Consider the following 13,030-nt stretch of genomic DNA (forward strand, 5'->3'; position numbering starts at 1 on the left):
CCGTGGGAAAAGGTGGAATATCAGGCCATTGAGGATCGCTTTAAGGTATCTTTCTCGGGATAGAATCGTTTAAAGAAAGTGGGTCAAAACGACGTAAATAAAAAAAGAGGTGCAACACGAGGACTTCCCAGGAGGTTACCCATCCTAGTACTACTCAAGCACAAGCGCGCTTAATTGTGGACTTCTGATGGGATCTGATGCATTAGTGCTGGTATGATCGCACCTATTAAAGTGTGCGCACACAATTATTATAAGCATGGTGCGCGACATAGAGTAACTCGAGCCGCAAAGCCTTGCAGGGACCGTGGGAGCCTGGGTAAGATCAGGCCACTGAGGATCGCTTTAAGGTATCCTTCTCGGGATAGAATCGTTTAAAGAAAGAAGGTCAGTACGACGTAAAAAAAAAAGAGGTGCAATACGAGGACTTCCCAGGAGGTCACCCATCCTAGTACTACTCTCGCCCAACCACGCTTGAATACGGAGTTCTGATGGGATCCGGTGCATTAGTGCTGATATGATCGCACCTATTAAAGTGTGTGCACAAAATAATGGTAAGCATAGGGTGCGACATGGAGTAACTCGAGCCGCGAAGCCTTGCGGGGACCGCGGGAGCCTGCGAAAGATCAGGCCATTGAGGATCACTTTTAAGGTATCCTTCTCGGGGTAGAATAGTTTATAAAGAGAGGGTCAGTAAGACGTAAAAAACAAAAGGAGGTGCAACACGAGGACTTCCTAAGAGCCACTCATCCTAGTACTACTCTCGCCCAAGCACGCTTGATTGCGGAGCTCTGATGGGATCTGGTGCATTAATGCTGGAATGATCGCACCTATTAAAGTGTGCGCACACGATTTTCATAAGCATGGGGCACAATATAGAGTAACTTGAGCCGCGAAGCCTTGCAGGGACCGTGGGAGCCTGCGGAATCTTAGGCCATTGAGGATCACTTTAACGTATCCTTCTCCGGGTAGAATTGTTTAAAGAAAGAGGTCAGTACGACATAAAAAAAAAAAGAGGTGCAACACCAGGACTTCCCAGGAGGTCACCCATCCTAGTACTACTCTCGCCCAAGCATGCTTGATTGCAGAGTTCTGATGGGATCCGGTGCATTAGTGCTGGTATGATCGCACCTATTAAAGTGTGCGCACTAAATTATTATAAGCATGGGGCACGACATAAAGTAAATCACGCCGCGAAGCCTAGTGGGGACCGCGGGAGCCTGCAGAAGATCAGGCGATTGAAGATCGCTTTAAGGAAAGAATCATTTAAGGAAAGAGGGTCAGTACGGCGTAAAAAAAACAAGGAGGTGCAACACGAGGACTTCCTAGGAGGTCACCCATCCTAGTACTACTCACGCACAAGCACGCTTAATTGTGGAGTTCTGATGGGATCTGGTGCATAAGAGCTGCTATGATCACACCTGTTAAAGTGTGTGCACACAGTTATTATAAGCATGTTGCGTGACATAGAGTAATTTGAGCCGCAAAGCCTTGCGCGGACCGCGGGAGCTGGGGAAGATCAGGCCATTGAGGAACGTTTTAAGGTATCCTTTTCGGGATAGAATCGTTTAAAGAAAGAGTGTCAGTACGACGTAAAAAAAACAGAGGTGCAATACGAGGACTTCCCAGGAGGTCACCCATCCTAGTACTACTCTCGCCCAAGCACGCTTGACTGCAGAGTTCTGATGGGATGCGATGCATTAGTGCTGATATGATCGCTCCTATTAAAATGTGTGCACAAAATTATCATAAGCATGGGGCGCGACATGAAGTAACTCGAGCCGCGAAGCCTTGTGGGGACCGAGGGAGCCTGCGGAAGATCAGGCCATTGAGGATCGCTTTAAGGTATTCTTCTCGGCATAGAATCGTTTAAAGAAAGAGGGTCAGTACGACAGAAAAAAAAAAGAGGTTCAATATGAGGACTTCCCAGGAGGTCACCCATCCTAGTACTACTCTCGCCCAAGCACGCTTGAATGCGGAGTTCTGATGGGATCCGGTGCATTGGTGCTGATATGATCGCACCTATTAAAGTGTGTGCACACAATTATCATAAGCATGGGGCGCGACATGAAGTAACTCGAGCCGCGAAGCCTTGTGGGGACCGGGGGACCCTACAGAAGATCAGGCCACTGAGGATCGCTTTAAGGTAACCTTCTCGGTATAGAATCATTTAAAGAAAGAGGGTCAGTACGACGTAAAAAAAAGAGGTGCAACACGAGGACTTCCCAAGAGGTCACCCATCCTAGTACTACTCACGCACAAGCTCGCTTAATTGCAGAGTTATGATGGGATCTGATGCATTAGAACTGGTATGATCACACCTGTTAAAGTGTGTGCACACAATTATTATAAGCATGTTGCGCGACATAGAGTAATTTGAGTCGCAAAGCCTTGCGGGGACCGCGGGAGCTGGGGAAGATCACGCCATTGAGGATCGTTTTATGGTATCCTTTTCGAGATAGAATCGTTTAAAGAAAGAGGGTCAGTACGACGTTAAAAAAAAGAGGTGCAATACGAGGACTTCCCAGGAGGTCATCCATCCTAGTACTACTCTCGCCCAAGCATGCTTGACTGCGGAGTTATTATGGGATCCGGTGCATTAGTGCTGATATGATCGCACCTATTAAAGTGTGTGCACAAAATTATCATAAGCATGGGGCGCGACATGAAGTAACTCGGGCCACGAAGCCTTGTGGGGACCGGGGGAGCCTGCGGAAGATCAGGCCATTGAGGATCGCTTTAATGTATACTTCTCGAGATAGTATCATTTAAAGAAGGAGGGTTAGTACGACGTAAAAAAAAAAGAGGTGCAATACGAGGACTTCCCAGGAGATAACCTATCCTAGTAATACTTACACACAAGCGCACTTAATTGCGGAGTTCTGATGAGATCCGGTGCATTAGTGGTGGTATGATCGCACCTGTTAAAGTGTGCGCACACAATTATCAAAAGCATGGGGCGCGACATAGGGTAACTCGAGCCGCGAAGCCTTGCGGGGACCGCGGGAGCCTGCGGAAGATCAGGCCATTGAGGATCGTTTTAAGGTATCCTTTTCGGGATAGAATCGTTTAAAGAAAGAGGGTCAGTACAATGTAAAAAAAAAAAAGAGGTGCAATACGAGGACTTCCCAGGAGGTCACCCATCCTAGTACTATTCTCGTCCAAGCATGCTTGACTGCGGAGTTCTGATGGGATCCAGTGCATTAGTGTTGATATGATCTCACCTATTAAAGTGTGTGCACACAATTATCATAAGCATGGGGTGCGACATGAAGTAACTCGAGCCGCGAAGCCTTGTGGGGACCGGGGGAGCCTACGGAAGATCAGGCCATTGAGGATCGCTTTAAGGTATCCTTCTCGGGATAGAATCGTTTAAAGAAAGAGGGTCAGTACTAGCAATTTGCGGATAAATCCTCGTTGCAAGTATAGTTTCTAAATTTTCAAAAGTCCTTTGATACAAACGTTTTGGTTGTCACAAGTAACAAACCCCCTTGAAATTGATAACCGAGTATTCAAACTTCGGGTCGTCTTCTCAAGGAATTGCAGGGAGGTATGTTCTTATTATTGGTTATGAGTTTGTAAATTAGGGGTTTTAGAAATTAGGGAGCAGTATGTCGCATAAGAAGAAATAAAATAAATAAATAACTATAAAATAAACTCTTGGCAAGGTACGAAAACAGGAAGTCCTATCCTGGTTATCCTTATCAATTGTAAAGAGAATTGGATTCTTCTCCCACTTTGTTAACCTCTAATTATGAAGGTAAGTTATGTGGATGAATTAATTCTGATTCCTCAGGTCCTAGTCTTTCCTTGGGAAAGACTAGAGTTATTGGAACTTGAATTAATTCTTGAAGAATTCCAATTTTCAATCAATAATGAGTTTCATAACTCAAGGGTCACCAATTATTTAACCAAAGCCGAAAGGGAAAAATAAATCTAAATTGAATTGAAAGCAATCTTAAACAGAATAAAACAATCATAATCTGAAATACCTCAAAATGCATTAATAAAAGAAATCAATTCTAACATGAAGTTCGTAAACCAACATTAACAAACTGAAATAAAATAATAGAATAAATAAAGAACCCGGGATTGAGAGCCACTCCTAAAACTAAGAGAAATCCTAAATCCTAATACTAAGAGAGAGGAGAGAACCTCTCTCTCTAAAAACTACATCTAAAACATGAAAAGTGAATTATGAGAGCCTCCTCATGAATGAATGGATTCCCCCACTTCATAGCCTCTAATCTGTGTTTTCTAGGTCGCAAACTGGGTTAAAAACAGCCCAGAAATCGCCCCCAGCATATTCTGGTACGTACAGGCCGCGGAAAAGTGATGCGGCCGCATGGCTCACGCGGCTGCGCGGGTTGTGTTCGTGCCAGGTCACGCGTCCGCGTGACCCACGCGTTCGCGTCGTCTGGCGTCGGGACAGCTATATAAATTATATATCAAATCGAAGCCCCGGATGTTAGCTTTCCAACGCAACTGAAACCACATCGTGTGGACCTATGTAGCTAAAGTTATAGCCGTTTGAGTGCAAAGAGGTCAGGCTGGACAGCTTAGCAATTTCTCCAACTTCTTGTATTCCTTCCACTTTTACATGCTTCCTTTCCATTCTCTGAGCCATTCCTGTCCTGTAATCTCTGAGATCACTTAGCACACATATCAAGGCATTTTATGGTAATAAGAGAGGATTAATAATAACCAAATATAAGATCAAAGAAGCACGTTTTCAATCATAGTACAAAATCAGGAAGGAAATATAAAACTATGCAAATATTATGAATATGTGGGTAAAGAGTTGATAAAATTCACTCATTGAGCACAAGATAAACCATAAAATAGTGGTTTATCAACCTCCCCACACTTAAACACTAGTATGTCCTCATGCTAAGCTCAAGAGAAACTGTAAAGATGAAGAGGAATGGTAGATTAATATGAAATGCAATCCTATCTATATGAATGCAACTACATGCAGAATGTTTCTACCTACTTGGTTAAAAAAAATAAATCTTTCAAGAACATATATGAACTGGATTTCACTGATTCAAATCATAAAAATTAAGTAAAAGTAAACTTGCAGAAGAAAATAGCTCATGAAAGCCGAGAACAAAGAATCGAGCATCGAACCCTCATTGGAAGTGTATACACTCTAATCATTCAAGTGTTTAAAGTTCGACTCTCTCAATTCTCTACTAACCTTGCTTTCTAAGGCTTGCTCTTCATCTAACAATCAACAAAAATTTAATGCATAAATACACATATCAAGAGGTCTTTTAAGGAATGTAATGGGGTTAGGGTCAAGGTAGGATTGTATTTGGTCAAGTGGACTAAAAATCTTAATTCTTAATTAACTTAAACTTTTCCACCTAACTTAGACAATCCATGTAATCATAATACAACATCTAACCATCCATTAACTATGTTTTCCACATATTCATACATTCTAATTTCAAGTACAACTCATATGCATTGCTTTCACCACTCACTTTGGGGCATTTTGTCCCCTTTTATTTGCTCTTTTTCTTTTCTTTTCTTTTCTTTTTCTTTTATTTTTCTCTCTTTTTTTATATTATTTTTTTTTGTTTTTCTCAATGCATATGATTAAATTATTGAATGCATAAACATGTCCTAAACATTTCTTTCACATTTTCAAAAATTTCTAACATACTCAATTCTCAAACCAAATGTTTCCAGACACAATTTTCCCACACTTAAATCATAAGAACTTTCACTAGTCTAAGCTAACCAAGGATTCAAATTAAGGACATTATTGTTTTTCGTTTAGAGTTGATGATGTGCTAAAATAAAGAACAAATGTGTATAATAGGCTCAAAATTGGTTTGCAAGGGATAATGAAAGGCAAGGCCATATGGGTATGTGAGCTCAGTGAAACAAAGGCCTCAATCATTTAAGTGCATGTATACATCAAATAATGGAAATATAGAATTAAGCAAGACAAAGATCACAATTTTAGAGAGAAAAACACACATCAAAAATAAATTATTGGTTGATAAAATGCAACCAATCAATTAGGCTAAAAAATCTTACAGGTTTTGTGTGTTCGAGCTCTAAACCATGTTCCAATATAATATTTCTTCAAACAAGTGTAACAAAAAAATTTATTCAAATTAGTGAAATACTTTAAAAGGTTTCTTGGAAAAGAAAATATTACTTCAACCATGTGGTAAAATATGCAAAAAATCAAACAAATATGCAATCAATTATGCAAATGCAACAATGAACAAACAAATAAAATAAAAAATTTTTGGTGTTGAGTCAAGAAATAACTAACCCATGGAGATCGGTATCGACCTCCCCACACTTAAAAGATTGCACCGTCCTCGGTGCATGCTGAGATGTGCAAGTGGATGGGGGTTGTGGTTTCTCAGCTGAGCTCTTTTTGTTCCTTTCCTTGCCGGCAGTTTGGGAGTAGCTTTCTCCTTTCCTTCCTTGGTGGCCATCCTGAAGAAGGGAAGAGAAAGTAAATTAAATTCAAATAGATATATAGCAAGGAAGAGAACGGAAGAGTGGTGGTGATGGATGCACATTTGGATGTAATTGACATTAACACATGCTCGCGAGTACATGTGAAAAGCCATCAATTGAAAATAGCTAGTGCATATAAGGACAAGTGAATGCAAGGTGTTTATTGGCATGCCGGCAAAGGGCATGAGTAGCATAGACCAAGCATCACTTGTAATAAATCACCATGTTTGTATTGACAATTATATTCAATTAATAAAATAGTAAAGGGAGTTTATGAAAAGCAAGCATTGAATAGTATAAAGTATAATAGAGAAGTGCATAATGCCATATGGGCTTTTTCACAAACACATAGCATGTATGGTAAATAAGCTATTGAAAGTATTAAATTGAACATGCAAGCAACCCTTCAAAAGTAATATATAATTGTCAAACAATTTCATAATAATTTACAAGAAAATAATTTTCCAATTAAATTTTTAACACCAAAATAACAAATTTAGAAAAGAAAATAAAAATATGCACAAAATAAAAAAAATGCAATGAATGAAAGTATGCAAATAAATTAAATAAAATAGAATGGAAGTGAGAGAAAATAAGAAAAGAAGAAGAAAGAAATAAGAAAAGATAAGAAGAATAAGGATTCGGAGAAGAAAAGATAAGAAAATCGGCACTAATCTGGAGAGGTTGTGCGACGCTGGCGACGCGGTCGCGTGGGTGACGCGGTTGCGTGGTGCGCAATAAGGTTAGGCGACGTGGACGCGTGGGGCACGCGATCGCGTGACTTGATTTGTGCTAGTAGCGCGAGTGCAGCCTCGCGGTCGCACAACTCTCTGTTCAAAACTTAGTATTGCCAAAATCCAGGGTGATGCGGTCGCGTGGTCGACGCGATCGCGCGGGTGGCCTTTTTCTTAAAATGACGCGGCCGCGTGAGGCACGCGGTCGCGTGGTAGGGCTTGGGCTTCCATCACGAGTCCAGCCCAATTCCAGCTCAACTTTCGACCATACACCTTGTTACGTCGAAATCCAGGGCCACGCGGTCGCGTGGGTGACGGGGACGCGTGGGAAAGCCATTTTGCAAATGACGCGGCCGCATCAGCGATGCAGTTGCGTGAGACGATTTGTGCCCTTGGCACACCTCCAGCTCTGCTCCTGTGTAACTCTCTGTTCAATTTCTTTTCCTCCTAACGCACATACGACGCGGACGCGTCAGCGACGCTGCCGCGTCGCGTGCGTAAATCCCTTTTTTTTGAAAAATGAAGAATGCAGTGTTAATATGAATGTGACGCAAAACTCCAGGTTCAATATAATAAAATAAAACAAAACTAGAAAACAAATAAAACTAAATAAAAATGAAAAATGAACGATCGTACCATGGTGGGTTGTCTCCCACCTAGCACTTTTAGTTAAAGTCCTTAAGTTGGACATTTGGTGAGCTTCCTATTATGGTGGCTTGTGCTTGAACTCATCTAGGAATCTCCACCAATGTTTGTGATTCCAGTGTCCTCCGGGATCCCAAACTAAGCATGTAAAGCCCTTAAGAAGCTTCAAACAGATTCTTAGGCTCCTGGGGTGACAAATGCCAAAATAGATTCCAGGATCCTAAACTTTACTTTTACACCCGTTTTTGTCTCGATCTGCATTTTTCCAGCCGGGTGAAAGGTGATCTGAATTCTCACTGCAGCGACCAAACAGCTTCCTAGACCCATTCAGTTGAGCTTTATACCAACCTTTGCGTTTAAACTTAAAGCTTCCAAACATGATGAACCTTGCAGGACAATTCTTACCACTGACCATCTTCCTCTTACTCTTGATGCCACAAAGAGCTCTAAGTTGACCATTCGTCTCCAGTAGCCCATATTCAAGTGGGAGAAAGCTAAGGGATATGAATTTTACCCACTTGAATGTTGTGAAGGATGATGGCAACTTAGGGGGAGGTATTTTTAATGAAATTGCAAGCTCCATTCCCTTGTGTTCCTCTCTGATAATTACCACCTCTTTGCAAGCTTCTTCAATTTCAACATCTTCCTCTTGGTAGCTCTCTTTCAATTCAATCTCCTCTTCATTGCTTTCCAAGGACATGGTAGGTTGTGCTTCTTCTTCTTGAATCTCCATCTCTTGATCAACCTCTTCCAAGTCTTCAACTATGATATGCTTTGGAGGTTGTACACCCTCCTCAGCATCAATTTCAACCGTCTTGGAAGGAGGCTCTATGTCTTGACTTTCCCATGGAGGTTCTGCATCTCCTAAGTCTTCAACCACTTCTTCTTCTTCTTGAACAATGACAGCGTCTTCTACTTGTTCTAGTACGAATTCATTCTCTGTCTGGTCCACTGGGGTCTCTGGTATCTCCGTCATGCTACGCTCTTCAGTAGACTGTCCACATGGAGCTATGGCTGATCCTTGTATATTTGAGCACCTAGAAACCCATTGAATTACTACTTGCTCCAATTGTTGAATGGTTGCCTGAAATCGATCCACTATTTCCTTGAAACGATCCTTTGTCTCTTGATGTACTCGGCTTTCATAAGTAGGATCATAGTGCTCTTGGATTGATGGATATGGAGATGATGAATATTGAAGTGGTGGTTCTTGGGAGTAATTGGGTTGGAATTGGGGTGGTTCTATATATGGTTCATATGGCTCATAAGGTGGTTGGTATGGTGGTTGAGGGTTAGGGTCATATGGAGGTGAATGGCGGAAAGGGGCTTGTGAGTTTGGTGGTCCAAAGTTATGTTGAGGAAAGGGTTCATAGGCATATGGTGGTGGTTGTTGATAGTCCATTGGAGGTGGTTGTTGCCATGAGGATTGATCAAGTCCTTGTGGCTCCTCCCATCTTTGATTGTTCCAACCTTGATGCCTGTTCTCATTGTAATTTCTTCTTCCTGCAACATTATTGTAACCAGACTCATAGCCAAAGGGGTGAGAGTTCATGACAGCAAATAAAAAAAATTAAAAACAAAAATAAAAACAAATTGAAATTAAAAGGTTATTTAAATTTTGAATTCGAAAATTAAATTTTGAAATTTGAATTTTAAATTTTGAAATTTGAATTTTTAATTTTTGAAATTTGAATTTTTTTTTTGAAATTTGAAAATTGAAAATTTTTAAATTTGATTTTTGAAATAAGATAAGATAAAAATTTTAAAATAAAAATCAATAACCTCTTAATTTACGAAAAAGCAAATAAAAATAAAAAATAAAAACAAATCAAAAAGCAAATATTTACAATAACCAATAATAAGGCACACGTTTGCAATTCCCCGGCAACGGCGCCATTTTGATGAGAGAACTTTTGCGTGGTCTAGAAATTTGCGGATAAATCCTCGTTGCAAGTATAGTTTCTAAACCTTCAAAAGTCCTTTCATACAAACGTTTTGGTTGTCACAAGTAACAAACCCCCTTGAAATTGATAACCGAGTATTCAAACCTCGGGTCATCTTCTCAAGGAATTGCAGGGAGGTATGTTCTTATTATTGGTTATGAGTTTGTAAATTAGGGGTTTTAGAAATTAGGGAGCAGTATGTCGCATAAGAAGAAATAAAATAAATAAATAACTATAAAATAAACTCTTGGCAAGGTACAAAAACAGGAAGTTCTATCCTGGTTATCCTTATCAATTGTAAAGAGAATTGGATTCTTCTCCCACTTTGTTAACCTCTAACTATGAAGGTAACTTATGTGGATGAATTAATTCTGATTCCTCAGGTCCTAGTCTTTCCTTGGGAAAGACTAGAGTTATTGGAACTTGAATTAATTCTTGAAGAATTCCAATTTTCAATCAACAATGAGTTTGATAACTCAAGGGTCACCAATTATTTAACCAAAGCCGAAAGGGAAAAATAAATCTAAATTGAATTGAAAGCAATCTTAAACAGAATAAAACAATCATAATCTGAAATACCTCAAAATGCATTAATAAAAGAAATCAATTCTAACATGAAGTTCGTAAACCAACATTAACAAACTGAAATAAAATAATAGAATAAATAGAGAACCCGGGATTGAGAGCCATTTCTAAAACTAAGAGAAATCCTAAATCCTAATACTAAGAGAGAGGAGAGAACCTCTCTCTCTAAAAACTACATCTAAAACATGAAAAGTGAATTATGAGAGCCTCCTCATGAATGAATGGATTCCCCCACTTTATAGCCTCTAATCTGTGTTTTCTGGGCCGCAAACTGGGTTAAAAATAGCTCAGAAATTGCCCCCAGCGTATTTTGGTACATACAGGTCGCGGAAAAGTGACGCGGCCGCATGGCTCACGCGGCCGTGCGGGTTGTGTTCCTGCCAGGTCACGCATCCGCGTGACCCACGCGTTCGCGTTGCCTGGCATCGAGGCAGCTATGGCAAATTATATATCAAATCGAAGCCTCAGACGTTAGCTTTCCAACGCAACTGGAACCGCGTCGTTTGAACCTCTGTAGCTAAAGTTATAGCCGTTTGAGTGCAAAGAGGTCAGGCTGGACAGCTCAGCAATTTCTCCAACTTCTTGTATTCCTTCCACTTTTGCATGCTTCCTTTCCATCCTCTGAGCCATTCCTGCCCTGTAATCTCTGAGATCACTTAGCACACATATCAAGGCATCTAATGGTAATAAGAGAGGATTAATAATAAGTAAATATAAGATCAAAGAAGCACGTTTTCAATCATAGTACAAAATCAGGAAGGAAATATAAAACTATGCAAATATTATGAATAAGTGGGTAAAGAGTTGATAAAATCCACTCAATTGAGCACAAGATAAACCATAAAAGAGTGGTTTATCAGCAACACGAGGAGTTCCCAGGAGGTCACCCATCCTAGTACTACTCACGCACAAGCACTCTTAATTGCGGAGTTCTGATGGGATCTGGTGCATTAGAGCTGGTATGATCTCACATGTTAAAGTGTGTGCACACAATTATTATAAGCATGTTACGCGACATAGAGTAATTTGAGCCGCAAAGCCTTGCGTGGGACCTGGTGGACGAAATTGTGATCATCAATAATGGCTCTAAAGGCTTGGTGCTCTCAAACGTAAATCACACTTAGTCACAACTCCGCACAACTAACCAGCAAGTATACTGGGTTGTCCAAGTAATACCTTACGTGAGTAAGGGTCGATCCCACAGAGATTGTTGGTATGAAGCAAGCTATAGTCATCTTGTAAATCCCAGTCAGGCGGATTCAACTATATTAAGAGATTATTGGATTTTCGAATAATAATAATAATAAATTTAAACAGAAAATAAAGATAGAGTTACTCATGTAATTCAATGGTGAGAATTTCAGATAAGTGCATGGAGGTGCTGTGTTCCTTCTGAATCTCTGCTTTCCTACTGCTTTCATCTAATCCTTCTTACTCCTTTCCATGGCAAGCTGTATGTAGGGCATCACCGTTGTCAATGGCTACATCCCATCCTCTCAGTGAAAATGGTCCAAATGCTCTATCACAGCAAGGCTAATCATCTGTCGGTTCTCGATCATGTTGGAATAGAATCCCTTGATTCTTTTGCGTTTGTCATCACGCCCAACAATCACGAGTTTGAAGCTCGCATAGTCATTCAATTCCGGAATCCTACTCGGAATACCATAGACAAGGTTAGACTTTTCGGATTCCCACGAATGCCACCATCAATTCTAGCTTATACCACGAAGATTCTGATTAAGGAATCCAAGAGATATGTGCTCGGTCTAAGGTAGAACGGAAGTAGTTGTCAGTCACACGTTCATAGGTGAGAATGATGATGAGTGTCACGGATCATCACATTCATCATGTTGAAATGCAACGAATATCATATAATAAGAACAAGCAGAATTGAATAGAAAATAGTAGTAATTGCATTGAAACTTGAGGTACAGCAGAGCTCCACACCCTTAATCTATGGTGTGTAGAAACTCTACCGTTAAAAATACATAAGTGATGAAGGTTCAGGCATGGCCGAATGGCCAACCCCCCAAAACGTGATCAATAGTCTCCTAAGATGAATAATAAAATAAAACTAAGACCAAAGATATCTAATACAATAGTAAAAAGTCCTATTTATACTAGACTAGCTACTAGGGTTTACAAAAGTAAGTAATTGATGTAGAAATCCACTTCCGGGGCCCACTTGGTGTTTGCTTGGACTGAGCTTGATCTTTACACGAGATGAGGCTTATCTTGGAGTTGAACGCCAAGTTGTAACGTGTTTTTGACGTTCAACTCTGGTTCGTGACGTGTTTCTAGCATTTGACTCCAGAATGCAGCATGGAACTGCCGTTGAGCACCATTTTACGTCATCTAATCACGAATAAAGTATGGACTATTATATATTTCTGAAAAGCTCTGAATGTCTACTTTCCAACGCCATTAAGAGCGCACCATTTGGAGATCTGTATCTCCATAAAATCCATTCCGAGTGCAGAGAGGTCAGAATCCAACAACATCAGCAGTCCTTTGTCAGCCTCTTATCAGAGTTTTGCTCAGGTCCCTCAATTTCAGCCAGAAATTACCTGAAATCACAGAAAAACACACAAACTCATAGTAACGTACAGAAATGTGAATTTATCATAAAAACTAATG

General features: G+C 40.4%; 8 non-coding genes and 4 pseudogenes across 8 annotated transcripts; all 12 read right to left on the reverse strand.

Annotated features, from left to right (window-relative positions):
* Positions 1–106: 106 nt before the first annotated feature.
* On the reverse strand, positions 107–225 carry LOC112699496 (5S ribosomal RNA; annotated as a pseudogene).
* Positions 226–407: 182 nt separating this feature from the next.
* On the reverse strand, positions 408–526 carry LOC112699152 (5S ribosomal RNA). Its single transcript, XR_003152270.1, has one exon. It is a non-coding gene; the product is annotated as a 5S ribosomal RNA (ribosomal RNA).
* Positions 527–711: 185 nt separating this feature from the next.
* On the reverse strand, positions 712–829 carry LOC112699472 (5S ribosomal RNA; annotated as a pseudogene).
* A 182-nt stretch (positions 830–1,011) lies between these two features.
* LOC112699194 (5S ribosomal RNA) lies at positions 1,012–1,130 on the reverse strand. Its single transcript, XR_003152309.1, has one exon. It is a non-coding gene; the product is annotated as a 5S ribosomal RNA (ribosomal RNA).
* Positions 1,131–1,301: 171 nt separating this feature from the next.
* Positions 1,302–1,420, reverse strand: LOC112699332 (5S ribosomal RNA). Its single transcript, XR_003152414.1, has one exon. It is a non-coding gene; the product is annotated as a 5S ribosomal RNA (ribosomal RNA).
* A 181-nt stretch (positions 1,421–1,601) lies between these two features.
* Positions 1,602–1,720, reverse strand: LOC112699305 (5S ribosomal RNA). The gene has a single exon (XR_003152386.1). It is a non-coding gene; the product is annotated as a 5S ribosomal RNA (ribosomal RNA).
* Positions 1,721–1,902: 182 nt separating this feature from the next.
* LOC112699350 (5S ribosomal RNA) lies at positions 1,903–2,021 on the reverse strand. Its single transcript, XR_003152426.1, has one exon. It is a non-coding gene; the product is annotated as a 5S ribosomal RNA (ribosomal RNA).
* Positions 2,022–2,201: 180 nt separating this feature from the next.
* LOC112699418 (5S ribosomal RNA) lies at positions 2,202–2,320 on the reverse strand. Its single transcript, XR_003152486.1, has one exon. It is a non-coding gene; the product is annotated as a 5S ribosomal RNA (ribosomal RNA).
* A 180-nt stretch (positions 2,321–2,500) lies between these two features.
* Positions 2,501–2,619, reverse strand: LOC112699306 (5S ribosomal RNA). Its single transcript, XR_003152387.1, has one exon. It is a non-coding gene; the product is annotated as a 5S ribosomal RNA (ribosomal RNA).
* A 182-nt stretch (positions 2,620–2,801) lies between these two features.
* Positions 2,802–2,920, reverse strand: LOC112699534 (5S ribosomal RNA; annotated as a pseudogene).
* Positions 2,921–3,104: 184 nt separating this feature from the next.
* Positions 3,105–3,223, reverse strand: LOC112699382 (5S ribosomal RNA). The gene has a single exon (XR_003152455.1). It is a non-coding gene; the product is annotated as a 5S ribosomal RNA (ribosomal RNA).
* An 8,024-nt stretch (positions 3,224–11,247) lies between these two features.
* LOC112699453 (5S ribosomal RNA) lies at positions 11,248–11,366 on the reverse strand (annotated as a pseudogene).
* Between the last annotated feature and the right edge of the window lie 1,664 nt (positions 11,367–13,030).

Source organism: Arachis hypogaea, chromosome 6 (genome assembly GCF_003086295.3).
Source record: "Arachis hypogaea cultivar Tifrunner chromosome 6, arahy.Tifrunner.gnm2.J5K5, whole genome shotgun sequence".
In the NCBI taxonomy this organism is placed as follows: domain Eukaryota; kingdom Viridiplantae; phylum Streptophyta; class Magnoliopsida; order Fabales; family Fabaceae; genus Arachis; species Arachis hypogaea.